This window comes from Bubalus kerabau, chromosome 7 (genome assembly GCF_029407905.1).
Source record: "Bubalus kerabau isolate K-KA32 ecotype Philippines breed swamp buffalo chromosome 7, PCC_UOA_SB_1v2, whole genome shotgun sequence".
Lineage (NCBI taxonomy): Eukaryota > Metazoa > Chordata > Mammalia > Artiodactyla > Bovidae > Bubalus > Bubalus kerabau.
The window spans coordinates 64,225,524-64,253,195 of NC_073630.1; the positions used below are offsets into that span (position 1 = coordinate 64,225,524).

The 27,672-nt window shown below is 43.8% G+C and overlaps 1 protein-coding gene across 21 annotated transcripts in view; it reads right to left on the reverse strand.

The window, feature by feature from the left end:
* Window positions 1–27,672, reverse strand: part of APBB2 (amyloid beta precursor protein binding family B member 2) — a 377,507-nt gene that overhangs the window by 342,304 nt on the left and 7,531 nt on the right. The window contains exon 1 of one of the 21 annotated variants that reach the window (XM_055588368.1): window positions 8,719–8,742. The exons of the other annotated variants lie outside the window; for them this stretch is intronic. The gene's annotated coding sequence lies outside the window, so the exon portion shown is untranslated. Of the gene's footprint in view, window positions 1–8,718; window positions 8,743–27,672 lie in introns of those variants that run through there. 21 annotated transcript variants of the gene reach the window in all.

Below are 27,672 nucleotides of genomic sequence, written 5' to 3' on the forward strand. Positions count from 1 at the left end.
CCACAAGCTTCAGTTCTCTGCTACCTACTGGCCATTAAGCAGAATCTGCGAAGTTCCAAAATACAACGTGCCATCCCCAATCACTATGCCAACATTCAAAGCACACACTAAAAATGGAGATTCTATGCAATCCTAATGAGACCCTCGTAACTACTGCTGCTGAAGTTCAGCTCTCCACTTCATGACATCTGGGGACTGAAAAAAGAAAACAAATTCCTAGGACATTTCGGAAGACTGGCCATTCCTGTTGATGACCTACCTAGATAAGGCAAAAGAAAAGAATCTTAAAGAGGCAGGAAGGTTTCCAGCTCTGGTTGTCTGTGGGGACAGTCATGCTGCTCACCATGGCGGGGAACACAGCAAGTCCTAACAGGGTTAAAAAGTGCTGGCATCACACACGGCTGGCAGGGATGTAAACCTGAACAACCACTTTAACAGAGTCCATGAAGGCTGGACAGCCCAGCAATCCTACGCCTAAGAACACACGTGGCAGAAATGCATGGTACATGTCAAAAGCATATACAAGAATGCTCACAGCACCATTATTCTCGACAGCCAACAACTGGGGAACCGAATGTCTGTCAACAGTCATGTCAGTAAGCAGAAGTATATTCACACAATGGAAGAGCATGCACAGAGGAGAAGAATGAACTACTGCTACTCACAACATGGGAGGCTGAGCATTAGACCACCAATATGAAAGAGGACGTACTGTGTGACTCCATGTTTGTGAGGTTCAAAACAGAAAACGCAGCCACAGTGACAGAGGTACAGTGGGAGGGATCTTCTCTGAAAGAGGACAAGAGGGAAGCGGCAGAGAGGATGGAAGATTTTCTATCTTAATCTGACTAATGGCTACACAGGCGCACACATATGGAAAAACTCACCCAGCAGTTCGCCGAAGATTTGTGCACTGCCCTACAAAGAAAGTGTGAGTTGCTCAGTCATGTCTGACTCTTTGCAACCTTACAGACTATAGCCTGCCAGGCTCCTCTGTCCATGGGACTCTCCAGGCAAGAACTCTGGTTGGGTTGCCATGCCCTCCTCCAGGGGATCTTCCTGACCCAGGGATGGAACTCAGATCTCCTACATCGGCAGGCAGATTCTTTACCGTCTGAGCCACAAGGGAAGTCCAATACCTTAATTTTTACATTTCATAAGTAAACTAAATTCTCCTAGCCCTGCAGCTTTACAGAGACAACAAATCCCCATCATTGAGCTTTCCCGAGGAAGTCATGAATGAAATGTTCTGGATGTGGCTCAGATTCTTCAGATGTAGAACTGTATGGCCTTGACAGAGTGTGTCATCCCTCTCTCCTACTTTTTCTAAAACCTGCCCAGACATAATTTATTGATCCCTTTTCTGTGAAGGAACAAGGATCTCTATGCTGGCACTGATGATCTGTGAGCTCCAGGGAGACAAGCTGGGGCTCACTCACTTTTGTCTCCTAAGCACAGAGCAACAGGTACTGGATTTTGTTTGAATAATTCAACAAGCCTTCAGTAAAATTCCCTTAAAAGTTCACAACTAAAGATCAAGTGTCACATCTTCCCTTATAATTATCCAAGTAGATGCAATCCTACACCTGCTACCATTTTTTTCCATAAAAAAGTTGATTTAATCCTCTAATATTATCATCCTTGAAGAAATAAAAATGCTCCACAGTGGCACATACTGCTTAGCCTGACTTCATGCAGTATTTTTGTTTTCTAAAGGAGACCATAACAAAAGAATTTCCTACATAAGCTATTTCTATTTTTATTGAAGTGTAACTGGTTTATAATATTGTTAGTTTCAGGTGTATAGCAAAGTGATTCAGGGATATATTCTTTCTTTTTTACCCTTTTCCATCATAGGCTATTACAAAATATTGAATATAGTTTCTTGTGCTATACAGTACAGAGAAGGCAATGGCACCCCACTCCAGTACTCTTGCCTGGAAAATCCCATGATGGAGGAGCCTGGGAGGCTGCAGTCCATGGGGTCACTAAGAGTCGGACATGACTGAACGACTTCACTTTCACTTTTCACTTTCATGCATTGGAGAAGGAAATGGCAACCCACTCCAGTGTTCTTGCCTGGAGAATCCCAGGGATGGGGGAGCCTGGTGGGCTGCCGTCTATGGGGTCGCACAGTCGGAGACGACTGAAGCGACTTAGCAGCAGCAGCTATACAGTAGGTCCTTGTTTATCTACATCATATATTGTAGCAAGTATCTGCTAATCCCTTATTCCTAGTTTATCCCTCCCCCATCTTCCCCTTTGATAATCATAAGTTTGTTTTCTATGTTGGGAGTCTATTTGTTTTGTAAATAGGTTCATTTGTACTATCTTTTAGATTCCATATATAGGTGATATAATATTTGTCTGACTTACTTCACTTAATATGATAATGTCTAGGTCCATCCATGTTGCTACAGATAGAATTATTTCATTCTTTTTTATGGCCGAGTAATATTCATATGGTGGGGGTGAAGACTCTTGAGAGTCCCTTGGACTACAAGGAAATCAAACCAGATGATCCTAAAGGAAATCAATCCTTAATATTAATTAGAAGGACTGATGCTGAAGCTAAATCTCCAATACTTTGGCCACCTGATGCGAAGAGCTGACTCAATAGAAAAGACCCTGATACTGGGAACAACTGAAGCAGAAGGAGAAGGAGGCAACAGAGAACGAGATGGTTGGAGGCCATCACCAACTCGATGGACAAAGTTTGAGCAAGCTCCGGGAGATGGTGAAGGACAGGGAAGCCTGGCATGCTGCAATCCATGGAGTCACAAAGAGTCATACACGACTGAGCAACTGAACAACAATATTCATACACACAAACACACACACACACACATACACCCTGCGTCTTTATTCATTCATCTGTCAGTGGACAATTAGCTTGCTTCCACATCTTGACTACTATAAATAGTGTTGCTAAGAACATTGGAGTGCACGTATCTTTTCAAATTAGAGGTTTTGTTTTTTCTGGATATATGCCCAGGCGTGAGATTGCTAGATCATACAGTAATTCTATTTTTAGTTTTTTAAGGAACCTCCGTACTGTTTTCCATAATGACTGGTCAATGTAAATTGGTGCAATGTAGGAGAGTTCCTTTCTCTACACACCCTCTCTAGCATTTATTATTTGTTGACTTTTTGATGATGGCCATTCTGATCAGTGTGAGGTGATATTTCATTTTGTTTTTCATCTGCATTTCTCTAATAATTAGCTATGCTGAGCACCTTTTCATGTGTCTGTTGGCCACCTGTACGTCTTCTTTGGAGAAATGTCTATTTAAGTCTTCTGCCGATTTTTTGATTTGTGGCTGTTTGGTTTTTTTGATGCTGAGTTGCATAACACTATTTGTATATTTTGGAAATTAAGCTCTTGCTGGTCACAGCATTTGGAAATATTTTCTCCTATTCCATAAGCTGTCTTTTCCTTTTATGATTTCCTTTGTGGTGCAAAAGCTTGTAAGTTTGAATAAGTCCCATTTGTTTACTTTTTCTTTTATTTCTTTTTGCCTTGGGAGACTGTACTAAACAAAAATATTGTTACTACTTATGTCAAAAAATGTTTTGCTACACAGGCTATTTCTTAAAGTTCTGTCTGTGATCATCTCATCAGAAGAAGTGAGAAAAAAGCAAATGCCAGTCATGAAAAGAAGGATACAAGTCCTCCTTTATATAATCAGGTTTGGCTACTGGATGTGTTATGTTTTGCAATGTTTCGTTGTGCAGGTTATGTATCAGAGACAATTTCATGCTAGTCTTATCCAGTTGGCCATTAACATATGGCTTCATTCCTGGAGGTGACAAAAATTCACCTCCTAAGAAACATAAAGCAGTTGAACCAATAAAAAGTAAGAATTTTCTCTAAGAGGAACTGAAAGGAAGCCAGTGAATGCTAATCTCCCACTCCTGATTAAGGAGCTTTGGAGAAATGGGGAAGGAGCCGGTGGTCTCTTTCTGATGGACAGAAGCAGCAAGAGGTTGGGGGACCAAGGACCAGGAGATGGAAAACACTTAGCCCACTTTGGCCAATGAGCAACCTCCTCTCTGCCTTACTAATGCCTGTGTGATTCCCATGATCAAACCATGGTTATAAACCATCAGCAACAGACTATTTAGTTCATCGGCTTAACTCAGGGTCCACTGAAAATGTCAATAGCTATTCAATTCTTTTTAAAGTTTATTACCAAGCATTCATTTTATTCTTCCCCCAACCCTCCCTAGAATACCCAAGTGTCAAAAGAGATGGTTCTTACCCCTCACCAAGCGGGGTGACCAGTCTGAGAAGTACAAGTGGGCAACCACTGACCGTGCCCCTGGGGTGCGGGGCAGCCCTGACTCAGCCACCCTCCACTGCAGTGGCCAAGGCGTCACAGTGAATATTTGGCTTCACAGGACTCATTGTGCATGCTAAGTCACTTTAGTCATGTCTGACTCTTTTCGACCCCATGGACTGCAGCCCACCAGGCTTCTCTGTCCATGGAATTATCCAGGTAAGAATACTGGAGTGGCTTGCCATTTCCTCCTCAGGGGATCTTCCCACCCAGGGATCAAACCCTCATCTCTTAAGTCCCCTGCATTGGCAGGCGGGTTCTTTATCACTAGTGCAGCCTGGGAAGCCCCTGCAGGACTGAGTACTTGTCTTCCATAACAAACAAATGAAGCTATTTTTCTCACTTCTTCATTTTCAACTCCTTCATTTCACCACCAAAATTAGGGACCTGTTTTCACAAACCATAGCTGGTGGCATTAGTTAAATGATGTTTTTAACAATGGAGACCACACCATCTGATGCTGAGATGGGCCTTCTGAAGTGTTATTCTTCCCTGAGGCAGGAGAATAGCATAGGCAGGGCACAGTAGTAGTAAGACAGACCAGATTATGAGGTAGTTTTTTCGAGACCTCCAAACCTCTCAAAGTGAGCTTGACAGTGAACTGTTCATAGTGAAACTTAAAAGCTTACTGGTATACCTGTGGCGGATTCATTTTGATATTTGGCAAAACTAATACAATTATGTAAAGTTTAAAAATAAAATAAAATTAAAAAAAAAAAGAAACCTGGGTTTACAAAAATAAAAACAAAAAACTAGTAGAATTCTAGTCTTGGTTCAACTACTTCATGTATTAAAATTCTTTAAATTCTGTATTCCTTTCTAGATAACCAGAATATATTTACTTAGATGATAAACCAGCAAGCCTTTTTCATCCACCAATTACCTGAACAGTAAAACAAGAAAAAGATGAGAAAGAATTCTCATCTGGGGGAAAGAATGAATGTAACTGGTACTCATTAATACTATGTGATAGGCCCTCTTAGGCACAGCCTACAAACCTCACAGCCTTTTAAGGCAGAAACTGATCTCTCCAGCCCCTAGAAGAAAACTGAGGTGTGACGTGTCCAAGACTAGTTAGCAGCAGAGCTAGGGTTTGAGGCAAAGACGAAGGACACCTCAGACCTTTCCTAGACCACGATCCTCCCACTGGCATTCCTGAGCACGCCAAATGGAATCCTGGGCCTCCGCAAGGCTACTTCCGCCAGCAAGCTTCCCGTGCTCCTTGCGGAGGCTGCCGTTTTCTGCATCAGTACTTCTGCAGCTCTCCCAGGACCCAGCTGGGAACAGGCCCACCACTGCTGCTGCTACCGCAGCAGTCTAAAAAATACAGCACAGACTTGAGCAGGGTGGAAGAGCCTGAGAGGAGAGAGAGAGAACACACACACATGCATGCACGCAAGCGAGAAGGTGGACGTGTGCACAGAAAAATAAGAATGGTGGAACTGTAAAAAAAAGGAAGTAAAGATAAATTCTAATTCATACAGAAGAGCGGTCATATTTCCTTAATATGGTATATCAGGATCTAATACTTGGTGGGATATTTGAATATCTGAAACATTTTGTTACAACAAAACTTTAAAGATAGATAGATATGCTGCTGCTGCTAAGTCACTTCAGTCGTGTCCGACTCTGTGCGACCCCATAGACGGCAGCCCACTAGGCGCCTCTGTCCCTGGGATTCTCCAGGCAAGAACACTGGAGTGGGTTGCCATTTCCTTCTCCAATGCATGAAAGTGGAAAGTGAAAGTGAAATCGCTCAGTCGTGCCCGACTCTTAGCGACCCCACGGACTGCAGCCCACCAGGCTCCTCCATCCATGGGATTTTCCAGGCAAGAGTACTGGAGTGGGTCGCCGTTGTCTTCTCCAAAGATAGATATAGGTACATAGATATCAATATGATGTATATAATTATACACATCTGGAAGGTTACCCAGACTATTAACAATGCTACCACACAAGGAGCAGGAAGAAAGAATGGGGCACTTATACTTAAATCTGTATGCCCTAAGAGGTAAATAAGATAAAACCTAAAGAACAGACATAAGTTTTCAATAATTACTACAGTTTTATATGGAGATGTAATTTGAGATTTGACCCAGCGGATCACACCTCTCCCTTGAAAGATATCCTCATTTGGCTTCTAAGACACCACACCCCGCCATCAGCGCCCAGTCCTTCTAAGTCTCCTTTGCTGCTTCTTACGTCTCCAACCCCAACATGTCAATGCAAGTCTTCTCTAACTTCACCCCCTTCCTGGATGATCTTTATACAGTAAGTCTACATACAAATGAATCCCGTTGTAAGAGCATGTTCATAAGTCCAACAAAATTAGCCTACTAAAACAGAAGGCAAGCTGTAATTTCACTAATGCCTGATGTTGACGGAATGCACGTTGACATCTTTGAAAGTTTGCAACTTAAAGGTTCTTATGTAGGGGACTTACTGTACTTCCAAATCTGTAAAGACCTCTTTCCCCTAAGTTCCAATTTCTGGGTTCATATTTCCAATCAATGTCTGTTAAACACCTCAAACTGTCATATTCAAAGCTGAACTCTGGATCCACCCTGTCTTTGCCCGTTTAGACTGCTATAACAAAATACCATAGACTGATGGCTTAAAAACAACAGAATTTTATTTCTCACAGTCTGAAGGCTGGAAGTCCAATATCAAGGCACCAGCAGATTCAGTGTCTAGTGAGAACACTCTGCCAGGATGCAGACTGCCAACTTCTTGTATCTTCACGCGGCAGAGAGCAGAGAGGGTTAGCCAGCTCTCTCATGACTCTTACAAGGACACTAATCCCATTCATGAGGGGTACACTCTCGTGACTTTATCTAAACCTAATTACCTCTCAAAGACCCCCAAATACTAATGTCATCACATCAGGGAGTAACACGAATTTGGTGGGATGGGGGACACATTCAGTCTGTGACACTCCCCCACCCAAACCTGTTTCATGAATCACAGTCTTCTCCATTACAGCGGCCTCATACTTCCAACTGCTCAGACTAAAATCCTTGGAATCATCCTTGACTCCTCCCTTTCTATCACACCCCACATTCAACCCATCAATAAATCCTCTGGGTCCACTTTGAAAATATATTAAGAATCCAGTCACCTCCACTGCTACTGGCCTTTTCCAACTCTCCATCATCTCTCAAACCAGATTACCACAGTCACCTTTGGACTGATTTCCCTGAGTCCAACCCAACACTCCTAAAGTCTGTCCTCACATAGCCACCAGATGACCCATGTAAAACGTAAGTCAGACAGTGACCCTTGGCTGGGAACCCGCAGCGGCTTCGCATCTTAACTGGCTCTAAAATCAAGGCTGTTTTAATGGCCCAACCAGCCCTACAGGATGCTTCACCACCTTCACCCCACCGTTTTATCTGTCTGCCCCCGTCCACTGCTCTCACCTCACTCCAGCCACGCTGACATCCTCCTGCTCCACCAACACCACGGCCTGAAGCACTCTTTCCCCAAGGATGCACAGCACATCCTTCCTCACCTCATTCAAGTGCTGACTCAAAACACCTTCTCTAATGTCGCCCCTGACTGACCCCCGCTGAAACCACTCAGAATATAAAAGAAGAATGTACATAACCAAGTCACTGCTGCTGCACAGCAGAGACCGGCACAACACTGTAAATGAGCTACACTTCAACTAAAAAGATAAAAACTAAAATCACATCCCCCTCCTCTTACCCTCCCCTAATCCCCGCCACCATCCCTCTAGTCTGACTTATTTTTCTCCGCAGTTGTTGTTTTTCAGTCGCCAAGTCAAGTCTGACTCTTCGTGACCCCATGGACTGCAGCACACCAGGCTTCCCTGTCCTTCACAATCTCCCGGAGTTTGCTCACACTCATGTCCATTGACTCAGTGATGCCACCCAACCATCTCATCCCCTGTCGCCCTCTTCACCTTCTGCCCTCAATCTTTTCCAACATCAGGGTCTTTTCTAAAGAGTCAGCCGTTCACATCCAGGTGGCCAAAGTATTGGAGCTTCGGCTTCAGCATCAGTCCTTCCAAAGAGTATTCAGGGTTGATTTCCTTTAGGATTGACTAGTCTGATCCCCTTCCTTTTCAAAAGTCTTCTCCAGCACCACAGTTCAAAATCATCAATTCTTTAGTGCTCCACAGTACTTATACCTTATAATGTTGATTATTTATTTCCTTTAGTTACTGTCTATAATCCTGACAATGGAAGCAAGCTCCACAAAGGCTCAGATTTCTATCTGCTTTGTTCCCTGCTTTGTCTCCAGCATCTCACAGGCCCTCAATAAATATGGTGAATGAGTAAATAGAACCTTTGTTCAGCCACTTATTCTCACCAGCATTTTCAACTAGTTTAGTGTAAAACAATTCCATGCTCACCATTATGTTGTTCCTGTCCTGAATTTTCTAATTAAACATCTCCCCAAAGGTCTCCCTCACCAGGCTGCCCTGTGTCCAATGCTAGCCTGCCCTTGCAGTGGAGAGCGGCCTAATTTTTTTGCAAGTGGGAGGAGACTTAAAAGGCTCCATCCCAAGTGTTAACAATTATTATCTCCAAATGTTGACATATCTGATGAGGTTTATTTTTTATTTTCCTTCTGCCTAAGCCTTGTCATAATGAATACTTTGCATAATGAATACATAATGAATGATTCTCATGATGAAAGAAAACCACAATTGGAAATGACTCCCCCCTTTAAAACTAAAAATAAGAGTAGACTGGACCACAGCTGAAATAATTCATGTACTTGCCATCACAGCTCTGAGAAGTGTAGCCAAAGAAATCCTGAGGCCACACGCCTCCTTTCACCTCTGAACATCTGCCAACTGAGAGACACCAATGGGCTGCGTTCTAGTGGTGGTTTTTCTAAACTTACGCAGGTTCAGAACATAGACTAACGTCACTGGGTAATTTGGAAACAATTAACAAACCCGTCTTTAAATTGATTACTTAAAGATACAGGTGGTTCACCAGATTTAAAAACAAAACCATGTTGGCTCAACATGCGGGTTTATTTTTTTTTTTATTTTGCCTAATCAGCAATCTGCACAAAGCTTTGTGCCAATGTCTAGCCTATTTTAATCACTTTTTCCTCTATTTAAACAATGTAATTTTTTTTTTCACCTCCTAATCCAAATGTTCAAATGGTGAACACTATTTTCAAGAGACTGTATGGACCCAACGGTGCAGCATTGATCCAAGCCCACAGGAATCATTGAACTTAATATTAAGTGAACCTTCTTAGCCCTTGTAGTCTTTTAGCAAATTGAAGAATAACAACATTAACAAGAGCCAATGCTTTATGTTTCAGTACTTACTTTAGACAAGCACCAGTCTAAGCACTTCAAGTTAATATGCTTATTTAATCCTCCCAAAGTCTTTCATCCCTATTTAAAAGATGAAAATACAGAGGCACAGAGAGGTCAAGAAATTACCTTAAGGAGACACAGCAGTTAAGTGGCAGAATTCAAACCCTGGCTCTAGGACCAAAGTCAGGTACTAGAGGAACTCTTGTACCTCTGTGAGTAATCCCTGGGGATATCTCCTTGTATGCCATGCCTCTGGATATACTACTCCCATTTCCCCTAATGTTATTTCCTTCCTTTGTTGCCTGCTGGCAACCCACTCCAGTGTTCTTGCCTGGAGAATCCCAGGGACGGGGGAGCCTGGTGGGCTGCCGTCTATGGGGTCGCACAGAGTCGGACATGACTGACGCAATTTAGCAGCAGCAGCAGCAGCTGCTACTGCTAAGTCACTTTAGTCGTGTCCGACTCTGTGCGGCCCCATAGACGGCAGCCCACCAGGCTCCGCCGTCCCTGCGATTCTCCAGGCAAGAACACTGGAGTGGGTTGCCATTTCCTTCTCCAATGCATGAAAGTGAAAAGTGAAAGTGAAGTCGCTCAGTCATGTCCGACCCTCAGCGACCCCATGGACTGCAGCCTACCAGGCTCCTCCATCCATGGGATTTTCCAGGCAAGAGTACTGGAGTGGGGTGCCATTGCCGTCTCCGTTTGTTGCCTAGAAAACTCCAATTCAACCTCCAAAACCTGAAACCCTGAGAATTAATCGTGCTCTTTCTATCACCCTTTGCCTTATTTATATACTATTTTATTAAAATGTAAATGAATTAATCTTCCCTGACTTAACTATTCACTTAAGCGAAAAGGGGTTGCATCTGATTCATATCTAAATTCTCCACACTTAATATCAAAAGAATGAATTAATTTACAAATTTGAAAACTTTCGAGGTTTATTTAATAATATAACAACATTTATTACATGCTTATGCTTACTATTCTAGGCACTTCAAGTATTTTAATTCACTTAAACCTTGCATGCTAAGTTGCTTCAGTCATGTCTGACTCTTTTGCAACCCTATGTATAGACTGTAGCCCTCCAGGCTCCTCTGTCCATGGGATTCTCCAGGCAAGAATACTGGAGTGGGTTGCCATGCCCTCCTCCAGGGAATCTTCCCAACCCAGGGATAGAACCTGCATCTCTTAGATCTCCTGAACGGGCAGGTGGGTTCTTTATCACTCGCGCTACCTGGGAAGCCACTTAATTCTGACCATAACCCGAGTGACAAAAGTACAATTACTGTCAACATTTTGGAGACAATGTTAAAGATTCTATTACTGCCCAAGGTCAAAGCTAGTAAGAATCAGAACTTGACCCGAGGCAGTGTGGCTTCATGCTCACTGCCTCCCCAGGACACAGGTCCTGTACTGGACTCCCCAAGGTCCAGAGGAAAGGTCAGAGAGAGTTCTTGCCCAAAAAGATGCCACACAGAATCTACTTCTCTTCTTCACATTAATGATCACCTGAAGGATTTATGTTCAGGCTGAACACTACCTAGCATAAAGTTTGCTATTAAAAAAGCTCCGTAGATATTAGTTGAATGATCAAAAATCATTCCCACATAGTTTTGTTGTTGTTGTTTAGTTGCTATATATATATGAATACTGTTGTTGTTCAGTCACTTAGTCGTGTCCGACTCTTTGCAACCTCATGGACTGCAGCACGCCAGGCTTCCCTGTCCTTCACCATCTCCTGAGGTTTGCTCAGACTCATGTCCATTGAGTTGGTGATGCCATCCAACCATCTCTTCCTCTGTCACCCCCTTCTCCTCCTGCCCTCAATCTTTCTCAGCATCAGGGTCTTGAGCAATGAGTCAGCTCTTCGCATCAGGTCGCCAATGTACTGGAACTTCAGCTTCAGCATCAGTCCTTGCAGTGAATATTCAGGGTTGATTTCCTTTAGAGTTGACTGGTTTGATCGCCTTAGAATGACTGAATTTTTTACATGTAATAGCACCAGGAACTGGTCAAAGTACTAAACACATATTTTATCTTCAAAATGGCAATGTGAGGACTTCCCTGGTAGTACAGTGGATAAGAATCCACCTGTATTGATAAGAATCCACGCAATGTAGGAAACACGAATTCAAGCCCTGATCCAGGAAGATTCCACATGCCACAGAGCAACTAAGCCCATGCACCACAACTACTGAGCCCATGTGCCGCACCTACTGAGCCCACGCGCCCTAGAGCCTGAGCTCCACAACGAGAAGCCGCCGCAAGGAGAAGCACCAAGCACCACAACTGGAGAGTACCCCACTCGCCACAACTAGAGGAAGCCCAGGTAGCAACGAAGGCTCAACGCAAACAAAAATAAGATAAATATTTTTTTTTAATGACTATAAGAGGAAGGTATCCTTTTTAGCCCTACTTTACAGATGAGGAAACTGAGGCACGACAAGTTTCAATAACTTGAGGTTCAGGATCACATTAGACTGTGAAACCAGGATTCAAACTCAAGCAGCCTGAGAGGGATGGTATGGGGAGGGAGGAAGGAGGAGGGTTCAGGATGGGGAACACATGTATACCTGTGGCGGATTCATTATGATATTTGGCATAATATAATTTTGTAAAGTTTAAAAATAAAATAAAATTAAAGAGAATAAAAAAAAAAAAACTGTCATTTCCTATGGATACTGGAACAAACACAAATTATTTGACTTAACAGAAATGTATTCTCTCACAGTTCCAGAGGCTTGAATTCTGTTATCAAGATATTGGCAGGACCATTCTCCCTCCTAAGTATCTAGGAAAGGATCCTTCTTAGCCTCCTCCAGCGTCCAGTACTCAGTTGCTTCAGTTGTGTTTGACTCTTTGTGACCCTATGGACTGTAGCCCATCAAGCTCTGTCCATGGGACTCTCCAGGCAAGACTACTTGAGTGGGTTGCCATGCCCTTCTCCAGGAGATCTTCCCAACCTAGGGATCTAACCCAGGTCTCCTGCATTACAGGTGGATTCTTTACTACTGAGCCACCAGGGAAGCCCCCCCAGCTTCCAGTAGTCCCAGTGAAACTCTAATCTCTGCCTTCATCTTCACATAGTCAACTTTTTTCTGTGTCTGTGTATCTCTGTCTTCATGTGATATTCTCCCTCTCTGTGTCCAAATTTCTCTTCTGATAAGAACATCAGTTACAGTGGATTAAGGGCCCACCTTGCTCCAATCTGACATCTTCAAAGACCATTTTTCAAATAAGGTCACATTCACAAGTACTGGAGCTTAAGACTTCAAGGTATTGGCTGGGAGGTGGGAAGCAAAGACACTATACGGAACTGACTCCAGAGATGCAAGGAAATGACTCCATTTTTGTAGCCAGTTAATTCTCTTGATTGGAACAAGACTTGTCAGTTCTCAAATCACTTATGAATACAGAGTGCGAGCATGCTGAGTCACTTCAGTCGTGTCTGAGTCTTTGTGATCCTATGGACTGTAGCCCACCAGGCTCCTCTGTCCTTGGGATTCTCCAAGCAAGAATACTGCAGTGGGTTACCATGCCCTCCTCCAGAGGAAGATCCCCAGGGACCAAACCCAGGTCTTCTGCATTGCAGGTGGATTCTTTACCACCAGCAAACCCCTGAATAACAGTAAATGAAAGTGAAAGTTGTTCAGTAGTATCCGACTCTTCATGACCCCATGGACTATACAGTCCATGGAATTCTCCAGGTCAGAATACTGGAGTGGGTAGCCTTTCCCTTCTCCAGGGAATCTTCCCAACCCAGGGATTGAACCCAGGTCTCCCACATTGCAGGCAGATTCTTTACCAGCTGAGCCACAAGGGAAGCCCAAGAATACTGGAGTGGGTAATCTTTCCCTTCTCCAGCAGATCTTCCCGACCCAGGAATCAAACTAGGGTCTCCTGCATTACAGGTGGATTCTTTACCAACTGAGCTATCAGGGAAGCCCTGAATACAGAAGGAAGTGCTTAAATGTTTGAGATTCAAGGATTTCTTTACATACGAGATAAACAGAACACAATCAAAATGTAAACATATTTTGAGTAAATTAGAAACTTTGTTTATCATAAAAGAGTATTTCCCTAGAATGGAAGTCAGTTAATATACTAGAAAAATTCAAAGCAAAATACTTATAGTCTGCTTACTTTCGCATTCTCAGTTTACTATCCACCACCCTTTCTTCCTTCAAAGTAATAACTTCTGAATTTTTACAGTGGACAATCACCAAACAATATTCTATAATAGTGACTTATAATCATTTGATACTTTCTTTTAAAACTCCTAAGTGTCCATTTCTTTTGATTCTTTGGGGTCCACAGCTAACAGTTTAAGATTACATACAGCCTTCAAATTTTCATCAACAAAAATTAGTGGTCAAGGAAACATGTAAATGAAGTACAAAATTTTTGCAAGTAAATGGCTGTATTTCAAATTTAACCCCTTGACAATTTCCCTATATCCTTCCGAGGTCTAGTGTCAAACTCGTGCATTCACCCTACATCAACTGTGATTTCTTCATCTGTTAATCATCCCACAGTGGAAACCTGATTTTCTCTGTATGCTGAGGAAACAACTAGAAATTTCCAAAACAGGCTAATTCACAATTTTTTGGTCCTTTAAACAGATTCTCTGGCAAGAATAATTGTTAACCAGCTCAGCACTCAAGAATTATTCTTCGAGATGGTTTCCTTAGATGACATCATTGATAACTAATTAAATGAATACATTTTTACTAGCATCACCTGGATGACAAAAAGACCACAAAGCTGCCTTAACTCATTTTAAATATCAATCAGATCAGATCAGTCGCTCAGTCGTGTCCGACTCTTTGCGACCCCATGAATTGCAGCATGCCAGGCCTCCCTGTCCATCACCAACTCCCGGAGTTCACTCAGACTCATGTCCATCGAGTCAGTGATGCCATCCAGCCATCTCATCCTCTGTCGTCCCCTTCTCCTCCTGCCCCCAATCCTTCCCAGCATCAGAGTCTTTTCCAATGAGTCAACTCTTCGCATGAGGTGGCCAAAGTACTGCAGTTTCAGCGTTAGCATCATTCCTTCCAAAGAAATCCCAGGGCTGATCTCCTTCAGAATGGACTGGTTGGATGTCCTTGCAGTCCAAGGGACTCTCAAGAGTCTTCTCCAACACCACAGTTCAAAAGCAGCAATTCTTCGGTGCTCAGCCTTCTTCACAGTCCAACTCTCACATCCATACATGACCACAGGAAAAACCATAGCCTTGACTAGACGGACCTTTGTTGGCAAAGTAATACAGCATTTAAAACAGGATGCACATGCACAGGATGCCAAAGTTAGTCAAAGCAAACTCCACAGGCAAAAATGATACTCTCTCAAGTCACATTCTTGACGTGAAATTCTATCTGCTGTTTTGTATTCCATCAGTATCCTAACTCAAATCAGAAGTGGAAGTAGTAATAGATTATTCCAGAGGATGGTTCAATTATTTTGGAAGAAACAAATGACCTATATTTTTTTAAAAACAAAGTAACAGACTTCCTGTAGAAAAAGACCACTATTAACATGGAATAATTTGGCAAATAAAATTCAATTTTGCTAGTACACCACATTAAAATGCAATTTTCAGACTAATATATTTACAGAACATTTCAAGACGGCCAGTTGCTCACCCCTGGAGGCTGGAGCTTATCCTCTCTAATTATACTGAGTGCATTCTCAGGACAGAATGCTCAGTGATTAGAGAAATAACTGACTTTTTTCCTAAAGAAAAACATCTCAACCCCAGTTACATCCTTTAAAAGCATATATCACCCTACAGAGAGGATAGACATTTTTCTTTGTCTAAAACAGCAATTAGAAAAAAAATGCAAAACAGCTACAATTACAACAGTTTGTGTTTCTGACACACGCTTTCTCACACTGGTTGGTCCTTAGACTCTCTCCATTCTCCTGGGAAATATCCTAATTTTTGCAATCTAGTAGCTCTTGTGTCTCAGGGAAATATTCATTTAAGGGTGTGTGTGTGTGCGCGCATTTGCATCTGCATTCACATTTACTGAGTGCCTTCCCCATGCCAAGTTCTGTGTGTGTGTGTGTGCAAGCATTTGCATTCACATTTACTGAGTGCCTTCTCCATGCCACGTTCCGTCCTCATAATCTACATTCAGCCCAGTCCCAGCACCTGCTCCAGCTGTGTGCCCTGGAACAACCTGGGTGAGCCCCAGCTTCCCCACCTGTATTTGCAGATGACAACAGTAGATGCCTCATAGAGAAGCAGGGCCAAGTGATCTCCACGTAAGGCATTCATCACAGTGACTCACAGGAAATGCGTTGTCTCACAGGAAATGCTCAATAAACATTAACCCTAATTAATCTCTGGGCTTCCCTGGTGGTTCAGATGGTATAGAATGACCCTTCAGTGCAGGAGGTCCGGGTTCAGTCCCAGGGTTGGGAAGATCCCCGAGAGAAGGGAATGGCAAGCCACTCTAGTAATCTTGCCTGAAGAATTCCATGTACAGAGAAGCCTGGCAGGCTACAGTCCATGGGTCGCAAAGAGCTGGACATAACTGAGCAACTAACACTCTCCCTTTCACTTATAATTTCTATAGGATTCTTCTTTCTGAAAGAAAAAGGACGTAACCTTTTCTGATAGAGACTGACCCAGGGTCAAATGCCAATCTGTAGGTCTCCAAAATCTATCAAACTATAATACAAGGCATCAAACACATAGGCAACTGTCATCCACATTCTCTTTAGACACTAAAAGGGGACAGGGGAGATAACAGTCAACACCAAGAGCATGTAGTTGAACACAAAGCATTAATACAGGACTTCCCTCGGGGTGCAGTGGACAAGAACTGGCCTGCCAATGCAGCAGACACGGGTTCAATTCCTGATTCTGGATGATTCCCCATGCCTCGTAGCAATTAAGCCCATGAGCCACAACAATCAAGCCTGTGCTCTAGAGTCCAAGAGCTACAACTACTGAGCCCGCGTGCCTAGAGCCCATGCTCTGCAACAAGAGAAGCCACCACAATGAGAAGCCTGAGCACCACAAGCAAGAGTAGCCCATGCAAAGCAGTGAGGACCTAGCACAGTCAAACCCAGTGCAGCCAAGAAGTTAACTACAATCTTAAAATTTTTTAAAACCTACTACTACCAATTATGAATGTCTCCCCACCAGCCTTTTTTTAAAAGAATTATTGTTTAAACATTTTAATACTAAACAGTATGTAAGTTTTTGATTAAGGACCATCTTCCATAGCATAGGAACAAATGTGGAGTTCATCTAAAATGCCTGGTCCACCTACCAACCATTTCAACATGAGGAAATTAAGAAAGTAAATAACTTGATCACTTTATAGCACCCATTTTCACATGATCACAGTAAACCCTCCCATCCAGGCAGTTATCATTCTGGATATTTCAGAGATAGAGAAACTGTGGCTCAGGCAGGGCACCTCCTATATCCAGCAACCCCAGGGCAGGGCCCAAATTGAAACTTGGCTCTGTCTAGCTCTAAACTCTACACTGTCTTTAGAACAAAACGGTCAAGGCAAAAGAAGGGTTAGGTCAGCTGGTCACTTGGCTATGAGGGCACAATCAACTAAATAAATGGGAAAGGTACCACAGTTTTTGAGGACACCCCAATGAAGATTAATTTTTATCAAATCACTTCATCTCCAAAGTAGAAGTCAGTAATATACATGGCCAAAAACATGACCCAAATAACATGTGTGCATGCTAAGTCGCTTCAGTCGTGTCCAACTCTTTGCAACACTATGCACTGTAGTCCTCCAGGCTCCTCTGTTCATGGAAGCCTGCAGGTAAGAATACTGGAATGGGTTGCCGTGCCCTCCTCCAGGGGATCTTTCTGACCCAGAGACTGAACCTGTGTCTCTCAGTCTCCTGCATTGGTAGGTGGGTTCTTTACCCCTAGTGCCACCTGGGAAGCCCTGATCCATGTAAGGCATACCCAACTGATTATTTCAAATCTCTCTGTGTTAGCGTTAGTTCCACAGTGAAGAAAGCTTTTGAAAACACAGGACTTAGGGATGAGGTTCAGGTGAGTGGTACCTATTCCCTCTCAAGCTGCCAGGGTCCTTGACCGCCTCTCAACCCTCAAAGCCTCAGTCCCAGTGGCATACTACACAGATGCTAGAACAGGCCCCCAGGTTCCAAACTGATAATAAGTCAAAATCCCTTAGGTCACAGGATCCTGGGCTGCTGAGTGTATGGGACCAGTTCTCTTGCTTTTTTGTTAAACTTCTCAACTGGGGTAAAATGTACGTAACAAGATTTATCATTTTAGCCATTTTTAAGGGTACAGTTCTGTGGAACTAAGCACGTTCACACCGTTGTGTAACCATCACCACCATGCATCTGCACAACTTTTTCATCTTCCCCACCTGATACTCTGGACCCATTCAACAATAACTCCCCATTACCCCTTCCCTCCACGCCCTGGCAACCACCTTCCACTTTGTCTCTATGAATCTGACTTCTCTAGGCACCACATATAAGGACATTCATACAATACCTGTCCTTTTGGACTAGTTTATTTCACTAAGCATGATGCCAGTTCTCTCTTTGTTCCCAGTTGGTCTCCTTGAAGAAACATCCTTGAAATTCACACTCTTTAGATGAATTAAAAGTGAATACACAAGAAGAGATGGGAATACCAGACCACCTGACCTGCCTCTTGAGAAACCTATATGCAGGTCAGGAAGCAACAGTTAGAACTGGACATGGAACAACAGCTGGTTCCAAATAGGAAAAGGAGTAAGTCAAGGCTGTATATTGTCACCCTGCTTATTTAACTTATATGCAGAATACATCATGAGAAACACTGGGCTGGAAGAAACACAAGCTGGAATCAAGATTGCCGGGAGAAATATCAATAACCTCAAATATGCAGATGACACCACCCTTATGGCAGAAAGTGAAGAGGAACTACAAAGCCTCTTGATGAAAGTGAAAGAGGAGAGTGAAAAAGTTGGCTTAAAGCTCAACATTCAGAAAACGAAGATCATGGCATCTGGTCCCATCACTTCATGGGAAATAGATGGGGAAACAGTGGAAAGAGTGTCAGACTTTATTTTTTGGGGCTCCAAAATCACTGCAGATGGTGACTGCAGCCATGAAATTAAGTAAGATGCTTACTCCTTGGAAGGAAAGTTATGACCAACCTAGATAGCATATTGAAAAGCAGAGACATTACTTTGCCAACAAAGGTCCGTCTAGTCAAGGCTATGGCTTTTCCAGTGGTCATGTTATGGATGTGAGAGTTGGACTGTGAAGAAAGCTGAACACTGAAGAATTGCTGCTTTTGAACTGTGGTGTTGGAGAAGACTCTTGAGAGTCCCTTGGACTGCAAGGAGATCCAACCAGTCCATTCTGAAGGAGATCAGTCCTGTGTGTTCTTTGGAAGGATGATGCTAAAGCTGAAACTCCAGTACTTTGGCCACCTCATTCGAGGAGTTGACTCATTGGAAAAGACTCTGACGCTGGGAGGGATCGGGGGCAGGAGGAAAAGGGGACGACAGAGGATGAGATGGCTGGATGGCATCACCGACTCGATGGACGGGAGTTTGAGTGAACTCCGGGAGTTGGTGATGGACAGGGAGGCCTGGCGTGCTGCGATTCATAGGGTCGCAAAGAATCGGACATGACTGAGCGACTGAACTGAAGTGAACTGAACACAAGAACTACGTTTCCCTCTTAACTCATTGTTAAAAGGATATGTTCAAAGAGCCAACTCATTGGAAAAGACCCTGATGCTGGAAAACATTAAGGGCAGGAGGAGAAAGCGGCAACAGAGGATAAGGTGGTTGGATGGCATCACCAACTCCATGCACATGAGTTTGAGCAAACTCCAGGAGATGGTGAAGGACAGGGAAGCCTGTTTGCTGTAGTCCATGGGGTTCCAGGGTCAGAGGTTACTTAGTGACTGAACAACAACAAAAGGATATAAAAACACTAAGAATGGCTAGGGAAGAATTAAGAGTAAGCCAGCAAAGCCACCCCCAACTTTAGGAAATCTCTACTTGTTTCTATTCATTCTCTCAAAATTTTTCACTCTATGCAAATAAAATGTTTAAAACTGCATCACACTAGGTATACTCCTTCTTTAACTTAACCATCTATCAAAAAGATATATCTCTAAGCATTTCAAAAGCTAGTTTTCAAGGTCAACACTGAAGGTAAAGCAAATGTGATTTCATGAAAATATGTATCCACCGAGCTCTCCAATGGAAAGAAACTGGGGCATGCTAATACCACAGAGCTTAATAGGTGGTGCTGCAAAAAGAAAGTAACACCTTTATAAATGTTCATACAAAAATCATTTAAATGTTAAGCAAAAAGATATATAAACTCTGAATGGGCCATCCATCCCACTGTTCTCTCTCTCAATGGAAAACAGCACAACAGCATCTAATGAAAATCTTGTTTCCTTTACAAGAAATAAAGATAATAATGCTACAAATCAACACTTTCCCCTATTGTCTATTTTTATTGGTTTTTCTTGCAAGCCACATGTTCTTAGAACAAAAGAGGAAAAAAAGACAAAATTCAATAAAATGCCACATCTTATTTTTGCTTCTTATTTCTGCTTGCAGCTTGTAAAATATATACATAACAGCAGGATCTAGTACCAGTAATGGAAAATGATTTAAGCTAAAATAAAACTCAAGTCAGCAGGAGATGGCTTTGATCGGGGGACCATTATACGTAAGCTGATGGAATGCAAGACTTCCTTTATTTATTTTAGTACAAATAACCTCAAGTCCTGGAAAAAAAGACATTTTTAGAAAATGACGCTGACCCAGTTGCTGAGTCTCATGAATAAGAGTGGTGAGCCTTACTTCTGCTGCAGCGCTGCTTATACATTTTCTGCTCAAAGCATTGGAATCCATTTAATTCAAATGTGGGAGTTTCTTCTCCCTGAATTTTAGGATAATAGGTGGTTGAAGACATGGAGATCCTGACCACAGAAATTGTGCTCAGATGCTCAGTGGTGTCCGGCTCTTTGCCACTCCATGGACTGTAGCCTGCCAGGCTCCTCTGTCCATGGGATTCTCCAGGCAAGAATACTGGAGCACATTGCCATTTCCTTCTCCAGGGGATCTTCCAGACCCAAGGATCGAACCTACGTCTCCTGCTTTTCCCACATTGGCAGGTGGATTCTTGACCACTTCCCAGCGCCACCTGGGAAGCCTGACCATAGTAATGGTATCCAACAAGACTGGTCACACTCAATTTCCCATCCCGTTTAGGGAAAGCACCAGTGCCAAGAAAAGAGCACCTGACACGGGGGACCCAAAAGCACCAATTCCCAGAACTAAAAGGAACCCCCAGGGACTCCCAGCCCTAATTCTCCTCACGTTCCAGGAGGTTCCTTCCTTGGAGGGAGGAAGGAACTTTCTCCTTTCCTTGGAGGGAGGAAGGGCTCTTTCATCTTCATCTGCAGCTTCTTTTAACCCTCTTCTCAGTGAAGTATTACTGCATCTCTCTGGGAGTCTCCCCAAATATAGAAAAGTCAGCAACATGGGACAGGGGCCTTTCCCCACCCCTGGCAACAGAACCAAATGCTCTTTTACTCTGAATTATGCTATCTACACTAATATCCTTTCAAAAGACTCACTCTGGGCTCTCCCTCTAATGAAAATTTTCAGTGAGCTCGCCCCACCTAGTTCCTTTCCTGGCCTCTGTGCCAAACTAGAATCATAAACATGACTGGAGAATAAAACTCTCCAAAAAGATGGACCTAGTCCATCTTCCCTGACTTCAGGGAGGACCAAAACTAAACATACCTCAACAGAAAAATAATCCAAAAGCCAGTATTTTTTTAAGTTGCAATTAAGATTCCAACATGTCAGTAAAAACCGAGGTCAAGGTTAACCAAGTCATGACCCCAAATTTCTTTTTCTCATACCAAATGCTCAGCCTTAGCAACTCCAACTGGTCACTCCTCTCTCTCCTTCCACCTGAGGTCAGCTGACCTCTAGGACAACGTCTCGATACCCAGAAGAAAACAGAATGAAGTCGTAATTTGAACAACGGAGGTAAAAAACCACTCTCCATTAGCCAGTTCCTCCCCTAAATGCACCAAACGAGCAACAATCTCTCAGGCTCAAAATGCCATTTATCTCTGGACCCAAGACAGGGGGACTGATCAACTGATCAGGCATGAGGAAAATCAATAAAAGAAATCCTGTCCCAACTGAAGATCCTGCATGTGTGAGTGCTCAATCATGTCCAACTCTGCGACCTCATGAATTGTAGCCAGCCACGCTTCTCTGTTCATGAGATTTCCCAGGTAAGAACATTGGCGTGGGTTAACTTCCCTTCCTTCAGGGGATCTTCCTGACCCAGGGATCAAACCCGTGTCTCCTGCGTCTCCTGCACTGGCGTGAACGTGCAAGTTGCTCAGTCCTGTCCAACTCTTTGTGACCCCATGGACTATACAGTTCATGGAGTTCTCCAGGCCAGAATACTGGAGTGGGTAGCCTTTCCCTTCTCCAGGGGATCTTCCCCATGCACATATGACTTGTGCATTGGCAGGCGGATTTGTTACCACTAAGCCATCCTGTAGTCCTCTACAATGATGAGAAAATGTTGATGAGCGATGAGAAACAGGGAGTAGAAAGGGAAGCAGAGAGAAATCTGCCTCACATGAAACATTCCTTCAGGTGCATGCAAAGCAGAACCTTAGAGCAGGCTGTTTAAGGTGTGCACCAAGAAACACCTGTTCAGAAGAGGCTATGCCAATGCACCCACAGGCAAGTGCTGGGTTAAAGAAAGCTAACAAATCTCTTTTCAGCAGGAATTCTCGAGTATGCTGATGAGTAGGTACATACAAGTTTCTGAATTTAACACAGAAGCCTTTATTCACAATGATTTATGGTTTATTCCAATGATTCAGGTTTCCAATCACTTTGAAAAACACTGCTTTAGAGGCTGTGGAACCAAGGCAAGCTAGAGCTGAGGCCTGAATGAGCAGAAAAAATAATAAGGCAACATCAATATAGTTTTTGGATGTTAGGAGCATTAGGGCTCCTTGAAGAGCTTTTTATTGTTGGGGGGATATGTTCCTTGATTATCTTTTTTTTTTTAATTGGTTTATTTAGTTTCAGGTGTACGGCAAAGTGATTCAATTTTACATAGATATGTATTCTTTTTCAGATTCTTTTCCACTGCAGGTTATCACAAGATACTGAATATAGTTTCCTAAATTGTTTTTATCTATTTTATATGTAGTAGCGTGTATCTGTTAATCCAGAACTCCTTACTTCTCCTCCTCCCCACCCCACCCTCCATCACCAAAGAGATGTTTTAAAGTGAGGCTCTCTGCATCATTCTCCTGGCCTGAAATTGCTCATCTCCATGATCCTGACCCTGATAGCTCAGTTGGTAAAGAATCTGCCTGCAATGCAAGAGACCCAGGTTCAATTCCTGGGTTGGGAAGATCCCCTGGAGAAGGGATAGGTTACCCACTCCAGTATTTGTGGGCTTCCCTGGTGGCACAGCTGGTAAAGAATCTGCCTGCAATGTGGGAGATCTGGGTTCAATCCCTGGGTCGGGAAGAATCCCTGGAGAAGAGATAGGCTACCCACTCCAGTATCCTGGCCTGGAGAATTCCATGGACTGTATAATCCATGGGGTCGCAAAGAGTCGGACATGACTGAGTGATTTCCCCTCATGATCCTGCCATGACCATGACTTACTGCTACTCAGGTCATAGCTTAGTAGTCACCCATTAGGGCCACTTGATCAAAAGGAGCCCACTAGGATTCTACATCACATCACCCATCTCTATTATTTCACAGAGCCCCCTGCAAAGGCAGCAGAGAATGTTTTAATCATTGCCATACCCTTAGGCCCCACCAGCACACAGTAAGTGCTTCATAAACATTTGCAGAATGAATGAGGAAGTGAAGTATTCTGGCTATCCCTCCCTCTGGCTTGGAGAAATGATGAAACATCTGGTTATATTTAATTTCAGTTCAATATGATTTATTAGTTCAAATAGAGAGGCCACGCTTATGCTGTGGTTGCAAAATTAAATATCTCCATTTCCTGTGGACACATGTTTTCATTCTGAGCCACGATAAGAAAACAATGTACTTTTGAGTCATTCTAGAAACAACAATGAGTTTAAACTGAGCCCCTTCCCAAGACCTCTCTAGAATTTAGAAACACAAAAATCACAAAAGTTAATCAGCTTTTACATTAACACTTACCAACCCCATTAACATCATGCTATAAGTCTATACCATCATATCTGGGGATAAACTCTCAACTAGCTGCTGAAAATGCCCTGGGGCATATTTACCAATGACAACTCTTATTCACTCACATCCTCATTCTTTGACAAATGTTAATTGAGTACCCAGGACTTCTGAAGCACCAGGAACACGAAAATGGAGAAGTCACAGTGCTGTCCCTCAAGGACCTGCAGACCAGAAGAGGATCCAGGGAAGTAAATGGATACAATTCTGTGTGGTAACAATGGTGAGCTGTAAGTAGGGGTGAGGAGCTCACTGTGGGAGCCAGAAAAGCCAGTTGCCCTGTCCTCGGTACACCAGTGGTCTTCCAAGTGTGGGCCCCAGACCGGCAGAATCAGCATCTCCTGGGAAGCTGTTAGAAGTACAGACTTTCATCAGGCTACACAACAGGCCTGCGGGATCAGAAACCCTGCCGTGGGGCCGGCCCTGTGTGCTTTAACACGCCCGCAGGCCACTGACGCACACTGAGGTGCACGATGATTAAACTACTTCCTGAAAGAGTTACAAAAATCAAGCAGGTAAAGAACAGACAGACGGTAAGGATGGTTGCAGGCGATGGGAACAGGATAAAGGGCCAGAGAAAACCTGGCATCTATAAAAAACCATGAGACTTGAGCTCAGAGCATGAGATGGAGAGCACAGGAGACCATGAAGTGCGGCAGGTGTGGCACCAAGGAGCCAGGGCTTCACCCTGAGGGCCAGGAGGAGCCCCTGCGGAATGGGATGAACGTGCCCAGACCTGCAGACTTCAAAAGATCACCTTGGAGGCAGTGTTGAGAACAAGGAGGAGCGCCAGAGAAGGAGCTGCAGACTCCTAGGTGAGAGGTGACTAGCAATGGTAACGCAGTGGAGGCACACTCTCAGAAACAGCAGGCTCTGAGTGAGAGCCGGGGATCAGGGACGCCGTACTCTGCTGCACAGATGGAGGGGCCGGGTGTGCAGTGGGACAGATGGAGCACCCCTTCTCCTGGGAGGTGGTGCCTGACACACACCCCACACCCCAGCAGGGCAGGTGCTTGTCAGAGAAGCACTGAGCACTTCTCCCGGGAGCACACATCACGCTTTTTGTAGCTATTCTTTAGTTGTCAGAGTCAGTGGGCATCGTGGTCAGTTTCCACATGCATCATTTGGAACAGCGCCCACTGCTTGAGAAGCCAAACTGAATGAATGGACAAGCCAAGAGGCCACTGAGAGGCCACTGCTCTCATTCAGCGGAAAGAGGACTGTGTCATAGGGAAGGAATTAGAAAGCTGTATCAATTGAACTTAATTTTTCTCTAGTCTGTTGATACCATTCAAAACACTAAATGAAAACCTTTACAAGTCAATCACCTTATAAAAATTCAACAGTTTTTGATCTGTTGCATAGAGTCCACAGGGCTTCCCTGGTGGCTCAGACGATAAAGAATCTGCCTGCAATGCAGGAGACCCGGGTTCGATCCCTGGGTTAGGAAGATCCCCTGGAGAAGGCTACCCACTCCAGTATTCTTGCCTGGAGAATTCCATGGACAGAGGAGCCTGGTAGGCTACAGTCCATGGGGTCACACAGAGTCAGACAAGACTGAGCAACTAACACACACACACACACACACACACACACACACACAGAGTTCACAAGCTCACCTACCTGCCGAAAGTCAGAAACGACCATGAAGTCAGAAGCACACTTGCAAGTAAAAATATTGATATGACAAAGCTCCAGGTCACAGACAGACCGCCACCTAATTGAGACAACAAGTCTGCTTTGTTTTCAGAATAACTCTGCAAAGCCCCAAAGTATAGGACAGAGACATTTCAAAGCCCACTGAGACAGACTGAGTGTTTGCTTTGATTTTTAGAAATGATTTCCAGCAGGCAGATAATGTTGTGACCCAATTACAGGGTATTTTGGAAACAGCAGGCACCTAACTTGGGGGTGGAGCTGGTGGGCGTAGCAGGAAGAGTTACTGAGCAGGCAGTACTGCCTGCCTCTGAATCCTGCACAGAATTTGATGGAGAAGGGAGCTGTGGCAATCAGAAGCAATGCAACTTCTCCCTTGACCTGCTTCCCGTTTTCTCACCATTCCCAAAATAGACAGAGCTAAGGAAAATCGTGAGTATATTTCTCAGCCCTCTAGGGGGAAAGTTCATGAAGGGCAGAAATTTGAGTCCCTGGGGAAAAAATGGATGAAAGGCAAAGTCCTAGCATCAAGAGGTGGAAACAGTGGAAAATAAAACTCACAGACAAAAAGGAAGCAGAGAAACAACAACAATGGCCAGTTCTTACCCCATGCATACTGACAGGTGGCACACAAGCTCAGCTATAAGGTCTTACTAGAGACTGAGTGCTGTTTTCTTGTTTGGTTGGTTTGGGTTTTGTGGGGGTTGTTTTGTTTTGACCTCAGCATGCACCTTGCAGGATCTCAGTTTCCCAACCAAGGACTGAACCCAGGCATGGCAGTGAAAGCGCCGAATCTTAACTCTTAGACCACGAGGGAACTCCCCCAAGTATTGTTGTAAGCCCTTATTATATTCACGAAACCCTCATAACAACCATGTTCTGGGGAAGCTGAGGCACTGTGTAAATCTGTGGTCCAACTGTGCTGTCCAAGATTACACGGTTATGGAGCCGTACAGCAGTACTGGGAAGCTGAGAGTCAAACCACCAAACCTCAACTGCCTCCCCACAGGGCTCTCCTGAGCACGCACTGCAGGGTACTTACCAGCATCCTTCGCCTCCACCCACTTGATGCCAGTCATACCGCTTTGACAATCACGACAATCAAAAATGTCTCCAGGAGTATTGCCAAACGTTCCCTAGGGGTCAAAATAGCGCCCCCCCCACCCCCGCCGAGAACCACAGCTATAGAGATTTGAAAGGCCAAATCTCTAGGTCCTTTATAGAAGCAATAGCAAATACCAGCTGTTGGATAGAAGACGCAGGCTACCACACTTCCACTAAACCAACGTAAAATGGAAAAGGAGACAGCTGAAGGATTTTCTGTAGCAGTGAGTTTTACTACAGTCCTTTGCCATGGCTCCTAGAAAGCCTGTAAGGTCTTCCTGTTCTCCCTTCTCCCCTCGCTCAGAGCCTCACAAATGCCTCTACTGAAGCACCTTATAATGACACTCCAGGACATTCCTGTCTTCCTGAACACTTTGCACTGTACCTGGTACCAAGTCTGTATTCAATAAACATTTGCTGAACAAAGGCATGGACAAACGAAGGTGAGGTTTCTGGGTGTCCCTAAATGATTGCATGTCTGTCTTCACTAGGGATCTTGAAAAGGTATAAACAAATAAAGTTTGGTTAGCGGGGAGGATGAGAGGCTCTGGTCAGAATCTGAGGTTGAATCAGTGATTTTCAAAGTATCTACACCCCTCTCAGTTCACTTTAAGTCCAGGCTATGCCTCAGTTCTGTTCCCAACTTCAGCTGTATTTGTTCACTGGGGAACGAACTCAAGAAATCTAACTCATACTAAGGAAATTCTACTTATTCATATTATAACTTGTGCTGATACACAGTCTGCCAAGCAAACAGAGATACTCATTACTGCAGGGCCACTGACTGACTCTATTGCCCAGAACAAAGGTCTACTTGGGAAACCAGATGCAGATCATAAGGTAAGAACAGAGCTATCAGCCAGCAGCAAGCAGGATGCTTCCAGGAAGGAAGGCACACCCACCACCCTCTCTCCAGCAACCAGAAGTCTCAAGTCAGCCTTGGGGCTGCTTGGAAAGGCCCTGAAATCCTCAGGTTCCTCCAGTCATCAAAGGC